Raw genomic sequence first — 9410 nt, forward strand, 5'->3', positions numbered from 1 at the left:
TTTTTTTTTGCAGTGAGTGCCCCACACGCGGAATCGACGCGGCTGGTGCATCACGGCACTGCTTCATTACTCGTCTCGGGAAGCACCGCGCGCCGTATTCCTGAAAGGATGACTCAAGCCCGGCCAACCGGCCGCGGACGGTGCGGCGCGCGGCAGGCCACTCGCGAGCTCGCAGATCGAAGGGGAGTGAGAAAAAAGGGTATAAAAACACCTGAAAGTGAAGACGTGACGACCGGGCAAGTTGTCCCCAGATGAGTGACACAGATTTTATACGCGGCAAACGCACTCAACGACGCCTAGCCGATGACACCCACAAACAGGAAATAAATGAATATGACGAAGACGAATAAAAAGGATTCCCCCTTTCGCGCAAAATGAGCTGGACAGTCGATGATTCGGCGAAACACGCGCGCGTCCGCACCCAGTCCACCACACACATGTAGGGCCATGAACATGAAATGAGTTTCGGTCCCGGGAAATATGGGGAGGTGACGTCAGTCAGTCTGCGGGCCGTGCCGGCCGGGCGGCGGTCAGGCCACCTCTATCGTGGTGAACACGCAGCCCATGGCATGTACTCGCTCGTACGCCTATGTGCTCTGGGTACACATGCGGGGCGGACATTACATGTAAACCAATCGCAACGGCCCAGCGGCCGCCGGAGAGGCCCACTCGTGAGCGCGTGGCGGCCAGGGCCGGCCCCAGGGCCGGCCAGGGGAGGGGGGAAGTCCAGCGGAAAACGTGGTCCAGCGGCAAGGCAAAGAAAACTGCGAAGAAGCGAATCTGCTCTTACTTCACTGAGCAAAGGTGTGCAAACTGACATGCACATAGTAGTGTTCAACTTTATTTGTTGAGCACTTGCTTGTGCACGCGCCGGTTGAACACTTTATGTATCAGTTTTGTCGCGCATGTTGTCCAGTGGGATCTCTCTAGCCACAGTGAGTCCCGCCCCCTATCCCAGCCCCCTCCTCCCAACCAACGTCTGCAGACGTGCTATGGACACTGCAGCCAATGACCTTATCAAAAATGTCATTTATTTTTGACGCAGTGTTGCAGCGGCAGAGCCTCAGACAACTCGAGGAGGTTGGGGAGGAGGGTGGGGAGGGGGGCACCGCGCCGGCCGCCAGGCACACCCACATCATTGTGCATACGAGTCCCATTCTTCACGAGGCCCTTAGGTCCTCCCTCCCCCCCCCCTCTCCTCTTTCCTCTTCCACCTCTCCACCTACTCGTCCTCCAATTCTCAGCTGTCGCTCCGGGAGGAATCCTATACACTGCCCTTGTGAAATAGTATATTCCATCCATAACGTTGAAATTGATATTTGAAGGTGTCGAGTGACTTTATCATCGGGGGGGCCGCTCGAGTCGATTGGCAATGTGACGCACGCGAGCAATTCTTTCCTCGCTCAATAACCTGCGAGGCCGAGAAAAAAATAAAGAGAGAGAGAGGAAGAGAGAGGAGGGGGAAGGGGGGGAGGAGAGAGGAAGAGAGAGAGAGAGGCAGAGACAGAGAGGGAGCCAAAGTACCCACGTCGTGCAGGTATCCAGGCTGAAGGCGAGCACGAGTTCCTTGCAGAGGTATTGCCTCACACACACACACACAGAGGCGCACATGGTCGGCTGAGCCTAACCTCGGCCCGGTGGCCGCGTACCAAAGCTTTTTTACGCCCTGCTGTTGAAAGGGGACGTGTGGGTGTCAGGAAAAGGAGGACCGACCGACCGTAGGGCTTCTTACAACAGGCTACTGCCCCCTGTCCTCCTCTCCCCCCACCTCCCCTCCCAACCCTGGCCGGTTCGAGCAGGGGACGTACTCCTTCATGACCGTGAGTTACATCACACACCGGGCCACCTCTTGCTGGGTTGGACACTGGACAGGGCACTTGGAAGAGGGGAGGAGGAGGAGAAGGAGGAGGGGGGAAGGGGGGCACCGGTCAACGGGGGGTGAGGGTCCTTTCCGCCCCTGGCGACGACATCCGGCGAGCAGCGATACAGCGAGAAATAAGGCAGGCAGGCAGCAAGGGTGGGATGGGGAAGTTGTGCGGGTTCGCCATAGAACGACGACAGCAACAACAACAGCCAATATGTAGCAATCAACAACAGTTTGCACCGGTTTGCACCCACCTTCAGGCATATCCACAGGTCACTCATCACTCCCACTCCACGGGCACAATCACGCAGGCGCACAGACACACACACTCACTCGCGACTGAGGGTACTACTTGTTGTTATTGTCTGAAACGTTCGTTTGGTACGGCTGGGCGGCTCGGCGCGCTCGCAGCCAGCGGATGTGGGGGACTGAGGCGAGTTAGCCGGGCGGGCTGGGGCTGGGCCCCCGCCACACGGGCACCGCTCCCACCACACCGCGCCCGCCGCGCCCCGCCGCGCCCCGCCGGGCCTCGCACAGCCGGGCAACGCTCCCCACGCCGCCGCCGCGCCCGCGCCGCGCCGCGCCACCGCCGGCGCATGGCAACAGCGCGACACAAACCCTGGATAAGGCACGGACAAACCCCCACGCCACGGGTACTATACCGTGGGGGGATCCAATCCCACCTGGAGACGGACGAAATGGTCACGTCCGGCGAGATGGTCACGCCGGACAAAGGGGCGTAAGGAGAGACGACCCGGGGCCCGGCCCGGGGCCCGGAGGGGGGTCGGAGCGGAGCGACGGGAAGGTTCGCCTTCTTTTATTTTCGGCGAAGGTACCTCGCCGCTTAGCACCTGGCCCTGGTCGGCCTGCCGCCCACCACCTCGGCCCTTTCCTCCGCCGGAAAAATAAACGAGGCGATGCGTGGCCGTTAATGTTGTTACCGACGACTACGGCCGCCGCCGCCGTTGAGTGTCGGGGCGCCTTTTACTTTTTTATTTTCATCATTTTCCTCTTGTCTCACTTTCGACATGGCGCCAAAAAGCCCCGGCGCGCGCTTGCGGCGGCGGCAGCCCGCGCGCGCGGAAAGATAGAGGAGGTGGTGGTAGAGGTGAGGTAGAGGGGGCAACGGCGAACAACCGCGCGCGGGCAGCTGGACCGCACTGCGTGTCAGGGACGTCCACCCCGTATCGGGCGGCGTCCATCTCTCTGTCTCTGTCTTTCTGCCTCCCCCCCTCCTCTCTCTCTCTCTCTCTCTCTCTCTCTCTCTCTCTCTCTCTCTCTCTCTCTCTCTCCACCTCACGGTGCACTGCGCGTGAGCGGTTCGACCTTCAGCGTATTGCAATGCAGGAAGCCCGGCGCGCGGCCAGCAGCACCGAGTCTCCTCCAGCAGCGGCTACAGCGGCAGCGCCCCTCCTTCCCCCTTGGCTCGGAATCAATACGTCGCCAAAAGAAAACAACAAGTGCGGACAGATAAGTCGAAGAAAATAGCAAAGGATCGCGGCGAGAAGAAGCAAAGCCGCTCTCTTTCCGCGCAGCGGCGGTGCAGGCAGAGCGTCTTCGACCACGGCGAGGTAGGCAGCCTTCCCACACGCGTGTCCTCTGCTTGCCTACACCGCAGGGGCCCGGCTCCGCCTGCTGGGCGCTCTCGCAGCAGGGCGAGGTAGGTAGGTAGCCATCTCGCAGGCGTGTCCTACGCTTGCCTACTACGCAGGGGGTCCGCCCGGCCAGTGCGAGGTAGGCAGGCCGCTCGCAGGGATGTTGTCTGCTTGCCTACTCCGCAGGGGCCCGGCTTCGCCTGCTGGGCGGGCGCTCTCGCAGCAAGGCGAGGTAGGCAGCCATCTCGCAGGCGTGTCCTCCGCTTGCCTACTCCGCAGGGGCTCCGCCCGGCCCGTCCGCCAGGTCCTCCCCACCACGCGCCACGGCCGCCCGCACGCGGTCCCTGGCCCACCTGCCACCAGCAAACGTGTTTCTGGCATTTTTCGCTCTTCCCGCTCGCTGCGAAACGTGGTGGGTTCTATCCACGGCCCGGGCGGCTGTCTGTCGGTGTCCTTGGGAGGCGACCGACACGGACACGGGGGCACGCACCGCAAGGCTCGCGCGCGCCGCCTCGCCGCGGCGGAGGACGTCACCTGGCGCATCCGCCCGGCCCGTCCCGCCCCGCCCGTCACGCTACGAGGCCCACCTCATCGGGCGGCCGCACCCGCGGCGCTGACCACACACAACATCTCACACGCGGCTGCATGGCTGGACGGCGAGGCCCAGGTGCCCTCATATCGGAGCGGGCGGAGCGGCCACCGCGGGCAGAGGGCCCGGGGCAGGGGACGAGGAGGTGGGGGAGGGAAGGGTCTTCTCATCCATCAAGGTCCTTTTTGTAACTGCCAGCCGGCTGCTCGAGAAGCGGGTAGCGAGTGAGAGTCATCTGGCGGGTATAGGGTGCGGGCAGCGGGTGCGTCCGGGGCGGGGCCGCGTGGAGGGGGAGTATGAGCCCCCTCCTCCCCCCTCGGGGTCGGCAGCCCAACGGCCTGCATCCAGGAAATAACGGCGGCGACGTACGGCGGCAGCTGGGGCGGCCGTCGGCGGCGGCTCGGCGTCGGCGAGCCCGAGACAATCACAATCATTTCTGGAAATATTTTATCTTACTTGAACACCTGGATCAGCCCCGGGCCGGCTGGGTGACCGCCACCTTCTCTAATCCGTACAGCAGCGCCGGGCAGCGAGCGTGCTGCTTACAGCCGGGTGCGTATTTGTGGTAGGGCTTGTGCGGGGGGCAGCAGGGCCGGGGGCTGAGGGGCGGGGGCGGCGGGCGCTTCTGTGGGAACCCGGTGGTGGTGCTGGTGGTGGCGCTGGTGGTGGGGGCCTTGATCACATCGGCGTAGCTCGGCGGCGGCAGGCCAGCAACATCTGGAGTACGATTGCTTCATGCACGAACAGCCGCTGTAACCACGCGCAACCGGCTCCGCTCCCGGCCGAGGCGGGATCCGCCCGTGGTGGTGGTGGTGTGGTGGTGGTGTGGTGGTGGTGGTGATGCTCGGGACTCGAGGATTCTCCGCGCCGTCCTGCCCCCCCCCCCCCTACCGAGAGAGGAAAAAAGAGACGGAGCAGGATGGCAGGTGTGAGTATCGTATCGGTATTGGAACCCCCAGCAGTGCACCGTGACGGCCTTGTCTGGACTGCTTCCTCGTCGGCGTGCCGGCCGGCCGGTCCGGTGGGCACTAGCGGCACCAGCGGGCCACCGGGCCTCGGCAGCCCCGCCACACCCTGTAGCCCACAAGGCCGCCCGCGGGATCGGCCCCACCACGCCCCGCCCTGCCCCGCCACGCCTTGCGGGCGACCGCGCGACCAGCGGACGAGACGACGATGCGGAAATTACTTGCACTTTTCATGGTGGCGCCTGGTCGCCAGTGGCGTTAACCATCGATTCGTAGCGGACCTCACGCCGCGGGGAGGACGTCCTCTTCCTCATCCTGGTGATCTTCCTTTCGGGATTGCACTTTGCGGAGTGCGAAAACGCGGCAGTAGACACCTATCAGTCTCCCTCTCCACTAATTGTGCTGTCGCAGGCAGTCAAGAAATAAAACGACTATGAGTTTGGTTTGCAATCGCCTCGGAAATGCGCTGTTGTCAGATGACTTTTATGCTCAGCTTGCCTCTCGTCCTATCTTAATTTCTCCTCCACAGAGACCCCCCCAGCAGGACGACAGCCCTTCCGTCCTCATCCCGTCCGTCTAGCAGAGCAAGCAGTAGACGACGAAATAACCATGTCGTCCCGGGGCGGGCGGGGCGCAGCGTACCGTCCACGACGTGTTATTTCGTATTTTTCTTTCCCTTTTTGCTCCTTTTTTCCTTCGCCCGCATTCCGGCGCGGTCACCTCATCCTTGTCCGAGACCGGCGGGCGAGGCAACTAAGGACTATCACGATGTCGTGGGCAGCAGCGAGCGAGAGAAGGCGCAGGAGTGGGGGAGGAGGACGAGAGGAGGAGGAAGGATAATAACGAGAGAAATGAGACGACTCAAACAGCACCGGCTGCACGCCGCTGAAGACCACCAAGCTGCTATGGGTCCAAAGGCCATTCATTAAATTTTCCATGAGATTTTTTCTCTGGGGTCGCGCACGAGTTTTGGACGAAAGTGTACACCGCGATAAGACCCCGCGGTGTGGCCGCCGCGACCGCGAGTGCCCCATGCGTCACGATCAGACCGGGCACGGCCCGGGGCACGGCTAGGACAGACAATTGTGTCCGCCAAACGGGCGCGGAGCGGGGCGGGGCGGGGCGGGGCGGGGCGGGGCAGCCCGCACAGCGCCACGATTTTTATTTGATTGCGGTGCAGCAGACCGCAGCTCACGGTTAGGGCAGGTCGGGTCTACTCTACACGGCGAGCCAGCGAGCTTGGACAGAGCGCGAACGGTGGGCGCGATTCTATGCACAGGGAGCAGCCTGCAGTGTATGGCGTTCGTAGTGCGGGGCAGCGTTCCTTGGGTGTGCCTATCCCAGGCCTATATGCCAGAGCTCAGGTGTATGGTCGTTGTATGGTATGATCGGCCGGTCGGTAAAGTTATTCCAGGAGGAGAATGGGGCGGAGGTGCCGGAGGTCGAAGCAATCACCGGTCGAATGAAAGTGTAGGCATGAGAGTGCAGACCGTCGCGGCCACCGACGAGGAGGAGAGGCCCCCCCGCCGAGCAGCTGGATCTCTCGAAATACCACGCTGCCCCGGCTCGCCCCGCCCCGCCTCGGATGGGCGTCTCCCTCCAGACCATGGGGGCTCACTGCGGCCTGCCGGCCCTTAGCGGCCTGGCACTAGTGCGGCTCTGAGAAATGGACCGCTCTGTCACGGTGGGCAGGGCAGCCAGCAGCGGACAGACGCCATCGCCCTGGCGCACCGCACCCCACCACACCCCGCCCAACCCCACGCCCGACACGCGACGGCGTGCAAGAATTTGTAGAGCCGCTGTATCGCTGCAGCAACGACCTTGGCGGGGATAAAGTCTCTGCACGGCGCAGCGGCGCAGCAGGCACACAGAGCCCCCCCCCGCGCGAGCGCGGCCGCCGCCACCGCAGCGCGTCAACGGCCGACCCGCCGCGCCCCGCGGAGCCCCCGCGCCGGCCGCATGTCGTTATTGATACACTCCAAAAACCTCTCTCGGCGGCTCGCCGCCGCGCCGCGGGAACTCAACAGGCGAGGTGGGTGGGGCGCCACTGGTGCCGCCACTGGCGCAGGGCCTAACTGCTGGGCGTGACAGCGCCTCGGCGGGGCGGGGCGGGGCGGGGCCAGGCTATATTGCAGGGCCCTCCCGAGATATCGGGCCACGGCGCACAAGGGGGAAAGAATATGAGAAATATTTCGAGCGCAGAAAAATTATGAGGATAATTTTTTTAGGTTTAGCGGTTCGATAGGACGATCGGCCCGGCGCTGCCCCCCCCCCCTCTCCCGGCTTTTCCGAGGATGTAGGCAGCAACCGTAAATAATGAGGCATTTTGGTATTTGGGCGCATGGGCGGCGCCTGGGGTTGTATCTGACATGAGATGCGAGCGCAAGCAGGGCGGCGGTGCGGGTGCAGCATGCGCGAGGCGAGGCGAGGCGAGGCGAGGCGAGGCGAGGCGAGGCGAGGCGAGGTGAGGCGATGGGATAAGGGGGGAGCGGGCCCGGCGCGGCCGGCCAGGGCATTGCGTAATTTCTAGGTGACCCACGCTCGCGCGCGGCCTGCCCGGGCCTCAAAAGGGGCCAGCGGGGTCCGCGCGGGGCAAGGCGGGGCCGGGGCCGGGAGGGGCTCCAGCCAGTTACAGCCGACCTGTACCCGTCCGCGTCGGGGCCAGGGCCAACCAGCCCCGCCCCGCCTTACCCTGGGCCCCATACGGCCCACCACGGCAGCTTGGATCACCCCCCCCCCTCTCCTTCTTGACGCACCCGTTTTGGCTCTAAACTGCAGCAAAGGCAAACGCGAGGTCGCGCGGCGGTTTGGTGGCCGGCTGTGGTCCGCACACCCGGCACGGCGTGGCAAGCGTGGTGGCGGAGGGGCGCTCTGGATCCTGCCGGCCGTGTTTGAGGCCCCCAGTGTGGACACCAAGGGCCAGGGGTGCCGGCCGCAGGTCTGCGAGGCCCATCGCGGCCCAGGCGAGGGTTCAAGGGGTGTTTGAGCAACACCTTACGGGGCGCTCACCCTGCCAGCTCGCCTGATGCGAGACGGTTCTAGAGAGTTAGTGGGAGGGAGGTTCGCAGAGAGGTGGAATAGGCAGAGGGGTGGGTGGCTGGCAGATGGCAGGGTGGGAGGTAGGGACAGTTTTCGGAAGAGAGATGGAGTGCTTGGGGAAGAGTGAAAGTGTGATGAAATGAATGACTGAATGAGCGAGTGAGAAGAGGATGGGAATAGAGAAAGAGCATGCTAACTTAAATGAAGTTGCTATTTTCGACACGTAATTGACTGCCGACGGGAGGATATTCGAGCGGCGAGCGCGGGGGAGGAGTGATGCGGCGAGGAGCGAGCAAGAGAGAGGGGGAGGGAAGGATATAGAGGGAGAGCGATGGAGGGTGAGGGCGAGGAGCGAGCAAGAGAGAGAGAGAGGAGGAGGGAAGGATATAGAGGGAGAGCGAGGGAGGGCGAGGGCGGCGCCCCGCTGTACGCTCCTCCCCGTCTATCTTACCCGGGCAGGCGGCGCCTTACTGCAGGACATCGAGTCCCACTTGGCTTTGACGAGCCGCCGCCCCTCTGCAAACAGTAAAGGTCTCAGACGGGCCCGGGGGTAGGAGGAGAGGGGCTGGACTGTGGGCCTCCCCTTGGCCTCTGTGGGCCCCGCCCCGCGGCCCTCCCCTGTGAGCAGCCGAAGCAAGACAAACTCGAGTTTAGCCCCGCGCGAGGCCCACCGTAAGGCCCGGTAGCGACGGCTCTGCCCCTGGCCCGGGCTGTAAGGCGCTTGGAGGTTGTAGGGGCGCCGCGCACCGCCGCGCCACGCTACGACCCGAGGCGGGCCAGGGAGGTTACGGGCAAACGAATAGTCGCCGTGTAACGTCATCACGAATGGATGAGGCTGCGCGCCGCCCGCGCACCACCACCCCCACCCCCTCTCTTTCTCTTCCAGTCGCTGAAAAGCAATACGCACACGAACGGCGCACACTAGTCCAACGCTGTGAGTGTGGGGGAGGGGGGGGGGAGATAGGGACAGAGAAAAGGGGGTGTGCAGACAAAGAGAGGAGAAAGAGAGAAACGGACAGTGTGTGCGCAGCCCCCGTCTACACGCACACGAGCAATGAGCGGAGATAAACCAGCATTAAGTCCTTTATTCCCGCTCGTCGGGCTGGCGGCTCCTCCGCCCCGCCCCGCTCGCTGACGACGACGACTGACTGACCAACAAATTGATTGAGTGTCGCAGCCGAGGCGACAGACTGACGGGCCTGACAGCCTGGCCGCGCAGGCAGGGCAGCAGCGCACGCCACGGGCTTCCCTCGCCCGCCGCCCGGCCCGGCGGTGGCCCGCGGCGACGACGCCAGCGCGCCCTGGGCGGCGCGGGGCCGCACCTCGTACCGGCGCGAGCAGGCGTCCCTCCCCCCCTC

General features: G+C 64.0%; 1 protein-coding gene across 1 annotated transcript in view; it reads right to left on the reverse strand.

Moving 5' to 3' along the window:
• LOC113215748 (brain tumor protein) overlaps positions 1-2290 on the reverse strand; it is a 50493-nt gene extending 48203 nt beyond the window's left edge. The window contains exon 1 of the mRNA XM_026435421.2: positions 2119-2290. The gene's annotated coding sequence lies outside the window, so the exon portion shown is untranslated. The remainder of the gene's footprint in view (positions 1-2118) is intronic.
• Positions 2291-9410: the final 7120 nt, after the last annotated feature.

This window comes from Frankliniella occidentalis, unplaced genomic scaffold, assembly GCF_000697945.3.
Source record: "Frankliniella occidentalis isolate FOCC.00 unplaced genomic scaffold, Focc_3.1 Scaffold39, whole genome shotgun sequence".
Classification (NCBI taxonomy): Eukaryota; Metazoa; Arthropoda; class Insecta; order Thysanoptera; family Thripidae; genus Frankliniella; species Frankliniella occidentalis.